General features: G+C 43.0%; 1 long non-coding RNA gene across 1 annotated transcript in view; it reads left to right on the forward strand.

Moving 5' to 3' along the window:
* The first annotated feature begins 1,614 nt into the window (after window positions 1-1,614).
* LOC118416089 overlaps window positions 1,615-5,483 on the forward strand; it is a 6,435-nt gene continuing 2,566 nt past the window's right edge. Inside the window, exons 1-2 of the long non-coding RNA XR_004831196.1 lie at window positions 1,615-2,379; window positions 4,349-4,471. This is a non-coding gene — a long non-coding RNA (uncharacterized LOC118416089). The remainder of the gene's footprint in view (window positions 2,380-4,348; window positions 4,472-5,483) is intronic.

The following is a 5,483-nucleotide window of genomic DNA, read 5'->3' on the forward strand; positions in this document are numbered from 1 at the left end:
TTAATTCATTCTGTTGTTGTAGAAATACTGCCTTACACGCCGAAAGGTGTGGAAAGCAACAATATTTTTTCTTCAACTTCAGTCTATCTGAGTAGCGTGAATTTGCGTAGGTTTACGTCAGTTCTCGTATGTGACACCCACACGCCAACGCATACGTGGAACCAACGTAACGTAATATAAGTTACCAACCTGGGGGTCATTCAGAGAATCAGACTGTTATGTTCGTTGAACGACCTGTCCTCAATTTTCCAGAGAACAGCCCTGTCCTTGGTGCTGAAATCCATGCATACCTTCCATTGTTACTAATCAGACCCCCTTTCCAATAGACGGCGATTGCTGAGCTACCGCACATTGGCTAAAATTGGATATGTGTAACCGTTGATCTCATAATTGGAAAACAGTACAAAATGAATGAATCGACATAGAAAGTCATCATACATCAGGCATAGAAAGTATAGGATGTAAAATGCAACAAAACACACAGTTGCAAAACGTAGCAAAATTCGTCCTTAATTTGTAACATTTTTTAAAAAGAGATCTTTGAATTCTTTGGTCGCTCGGCACTCGCAGGGCGGTCGCATAATGTTGTGGAAAGGGGGTGTAAAAATGACGTTATTCGTAACTACGACAAGATAAGCGTTGGGGTACGCAGCGGAGGCGAGGCACAAAATTTCGTTTAAGAAGATCGTCAATGATGACGTCACTAACGATTGACCCAGGTAGACTCAAGATTTTTTTGTGTTTCATTATCTTTCAATGCATAAATATGAAAGCTAATAGAAACGGAACTTTGAAATGAGGCTATGGTAAATCATACATGTACTTGAGCAGATGGAAGTAGCGCTCCTCATTACTTGACAATATCTTCTTGTGACATAAACTTTTTGTTGTCACTCTTGTGATGTTGTCTATGAAAAAGTCACTGATGGTCATGTTGTTTGCTTACCTTCGTAAAGAAGGTTATGTTTCAGGTCCTAAAACAGAAATTTTAGGTGCCTTTTGTGTTTGTGGACAGCATAACTGGAGAGGCTGTGGAATGTGTGGATGGATCCTTATGATATTTTCTGTGTGCGTTTGGGGTAGAGAAGACGAAGATCAAGTTCGATAATGGGCCTCCTAGCAACTTACTAAAGTACTGCAGCAGAACGTGAGGTTTTGAACGTTATGTTATCGCGACGGCCTGTACACAATATGGTGGAGAGAGACTTTAACTAATGTAGTCAAACCTATAAAAAGATGCATGTATTCAATGTCTTTACAACTCGGTGAGATTGTTTTGATTTCCGATTCTTAAATTTCAGACGATTTGTCTCAATGATACAAGTTTTTTGTTTTTGTTTATTTAAAAAAAAATGTTTTATCAATTTTTTTAAAAAATTAAAAACAACAACAACAATAGTACATTTGTCAACTACTAAGACTAGTGTTTGTACAGTCGAGTACCATTGCACATGGAGGGATAACATATACTGGTACGCCTGGACGAATTACATTGGGTAGCTTCACATGCAGTACAATGATGCAAGTTACATCGACCATACACTCTCAACATCTATGAGCAAATCTATCGACGTATAAGAGAAACTGCCGGTAACTCTTTCTTGTCACGTGTTTTCAGGCTCAGTGACGCACGTGTATTTGCTGGCGTAAGATCATGGAATGGAAAGATACGCAAAAGTAACCGGAGAAGAATATCCTACGGCCATCTTACTCCAACGAAGTTATGGAGATTGTGCGTGTTCCTTTCATTTCTTTCTCACGTGTTTTTTCTTCTTCTCGGGTGATATGATGAAGCCTTTTAAAGCTTCATGTCATTTCATTTCATTTCCCACATATCCTCTAGAACCACAAACTCAATCTTGAGGCACATCCGCCGCGACACTTTCCCATGATACACTTCGACCTAGCCGTCTTTTTAGTCAGTGCTTTTGCAGAGACGGTCCAGTTTTTTGCTGCTTAAGAGATAAGTAACAGGTGCTTTTAGCTTAATTTCTCAATATATAGTCTTTCTTTCCGTATTTCATAGGTGAAATCATGGGCATAGTATTGAAGACTTTTCTCGTCATTCTCGTGGCCTGGGTGTTGCTTTACACCGAAGTGTACGCTGTCGGGGCGGTGAGAAACCGAGCGCGAGGGAAAGGCCCGCCGTCCGCCGGTTCGGGCCGAGCGTACAACCGGGTGCCCTTCAGTCGGTTCGGTCGCGGGGGGCTGTCCGAGACGGAGGCGAGCGGGAGCCCGGTGATGGAGAGGGACAGCTTGCTGAGGTGGGCAGCGGCGGTGGAGGAAACTTTATCCGCGCTGTCGCCGCTGCACTCGAGCCGTGTCTCCGGGCATGATGTGGACAGGCACTCCACCCTGCACGGGGCCAGCAATCATGGCGTAAGCCCCTTCATTCACTCTTTTCTTTTACTAATTAATATCTATACGCAAACCTACTTCTCTTGTGTATTAACTACCATCTTAAGATGTTAGTCTTTTTTCGTTGTCAACGCCAGTCTTTTAATGAAAGCCATAAGGAGGAATATCTTTATGAGAGACAACTTTTATGGTTCGACATCCAGCTTTCCAGATTCTTCCAGTTTTTACATGCGTTTGCAGACCGATGGCAATCTTGGGATAGTTGTACGTATGGGCGTCGTATACATACTGTGCTGTTTCGGTAAATGCTATCTTAGATCATTATCGGTGACTGGCTCTGTCACGACCTGCTTTAAAATCGTACGACGTCAAAATCCTACGATGTCCTATGACTAAAATGTGACGGTAGACGGTATCCACAGTTGTTCTTTGTTTACTAAATGGTGCTAAATGCGCGAAGGTCTCCGACTATATTTTGGAACGACTCGCGTCGCAATTTTCTTCCACAGAACGTTGCCCGTTTAGTCATGAAAGTTCATTTATTCCGATCTCACAAAACCAATGCTGTCCGGATGCACTTAGATAGCTGGATTGAATCTAATTTTGCTGACCATTGCTTTGAAACTGTAAGAGGGAATAACCAGTTTTTTCTCGACATTTTGCATCAAGCAAGAAGTAAGCACCGTTGTAATGCAATATCCTACCCGCCACAGGCGTCGCCTTGCTCCGCAAAAGAACCCGCAAGATTAGATTTTTTGCTGATGTAAACAGCTTATTTTTCTCCTTTTATAAAACTGTGATCAAATTAAAGACATATTGCGAGTTACGACCAAATTTGTCTCTATGGTTTTCCAGAAATAATACACGAAAACGTTTGGCAAAAGAAATCATCATGCATTATTGTCGGATTGATAGAATCGCATTCTTTTTAAACACGATTGGTTTATAAATCAAGCAAAGTGTTTATTTTCATCACATTCTTTTGGTGGCCTCTTGTGCACATATTCGTATTTTATAAACAAATCTGTTTTTAGATACGCAAAATAACAGTTGCTCAAGCAAAGTTTATACATTTGGTCGGACGTTTTAGACCGCTGTCTTTCGTAAAGCTAAGGGCACAACCTGCCGTACGTGCAAATACGTGATGTCTACGTGCCAATATGTGGGCAATCTTTTGGGATCCGTAAGTGGTAAGTACCGCCACCGTACGAACTCGTAGGGAATCCGACGGATTTTGGAGCACGCAGACACGCCGTAGAACTTTACGTGCAGGCAAAACTTTGTGTGTCATCGGGCTACGGATTCGCCTCCCGTACGTGCCAGTACGGGCGATGCGCCTGCCCTGTACAGCCTGAACGTTTTCAGAAATACGTGGCGGACGTAGCCTCCAAAAAACGTACGGAAAAATTGCACGCACGGCGGGTTGTGCCCTTAGCGGCACTGCTAACAGTGTATGCTGTCTGTAACGTCTTTGTCTGACCATTCCCAAAATCTATCCAGTTGCTTATGTAACTGTTACCTTGCTTATCTTACTTCCTGAATGTCTAACCTTCATGGGTGGTGGTTGACATTGAAAAATCATCAGCAAACCTTAAAACGTGGTTCTAAGGACCACACCCAATTTTCCGTCACGGAAATACTAGTACACTTAAGACGTCATCTCACTGAACCTGCTGTACGTTGGTGTATGGCGTCGCTGCGGGCGAGCGATTTTACAGAGCGCTCAACGGATTTCATCAATGAAAACCGAATGTTTTTACAGTTTGTTCTGTTGCCTTTCTGGTCATTCTTGTACGTTTTCATGACATTGCCATTATAAAGTCAAGGGTAACACAAATTTAATTTAGGACACAGAGACGCCGGTCTATGAATGCTCATTTGTGAGAGAAAGTAATAGTAACAGATACAGATGAAGACAGAACAGTACATATTTATATTGATGGAGAAAGAAAAGGCAGTAGTTGACGTTTCTGGTTTCACGATACCACAGGAGAGGTGGGGGAGCTCACGGACCCGGGATACCCGTTCTCTGCGATCTAGGCTGCTGATGTGGCTGGCCAGTTCACCCCGGTAGCATCTCGGACCCGTCTACTGAAGCCCTTCTTCTCTGACGGTAGGACTGTTTATTCATATGTGTTTTAGGGGTGGGTACCGGCACAGAAAATTCAGGTCCAAGTACGGCCCAGGTCCAGAGGATCAGGTCAAGGTCCGGACCTGATCCAGGACCTGATTATCCGTGGAATGTTGTAAATGGGTGATACGAAAAACAATGGTCCATTTCTGCCTTTTCAGTCCGCACCCACTGATTTCGTCAGTGGCTGCAGTTCCTAAATTATATTCAGTTGCCCCGGCAACTGTAAATTGGCGTATTTTATACCTTTTTATAACTTTCTATTTCACATCATGATCATATTCCGTAATTTCAATCATAAAGTCATAGGTGACAAAAATTCAATTTTGTTCGCTCGACGTTCGTTCATTGGTTTCAATTCAGGGGAAAGGATTCCTGCAAAATCGAATCAGCCAATAGCTTTAGTGGCTAATCGTGACATCATTTGACGTACACGTTTTCAATTACGTTAACTCGCCTTTCTTGGTAAAATGAGAATCAATTTACAGTAAGTGACACGTTCCATTATGCCATCTACTCGTCGAATTGTACTAAAAAGGACTTGTGCAAATCGACGTAACCCAGAATCCTCTACCAGGCTCCACGTTAGACTCCATTTTGCAGTGTTCGAACGGGGCTGGTTTTGTATTGGGGGCGGGGGTTGGCGTTGGTGCGCGATTGTCAACGTTGGCTGGGTTGTCGTGTGCCGGGAAAAGGGAGTTTGACGAGGAAGGGAGTTTGCCGTAAGAGCGATTTTGCCCCCCCCCCCATAAAAACCAGCCCCGTTCGAAGACTGTAACGGAGTCTAGCTCCACGTGTCACTGGAAAATGGTAGAAATTGGCCAAATAGCTGGCAAAACACTACAGTATGTTGTCCTTATGTCGCCAAATTTTTTTTGGTATAGACTATACTGTCGGATTGAATGGGTAATTTCTACCATTTTCCAGCGATATATGGAAATTGGTAGAGTCTAGTAACCTATGTCTATGTCTAACGCTTGCCCAACCTTTCATA

The sequence above is a fragment of the Branchiostoma floridae genome, chromosome 5 (genome assembly GCF_000003815.2).
Source record: "Branchiostoma floridae strain S238N-H82 chromosome 5, Bfl_VNyyK, whole genome shotgun sequence".
NCBI lineage: Eukaryota > Metazoa > Chordata > Leptocardii > Amphioxiformes > Branchiostomatidae > Branchiostoma > Branchiostoma floridae.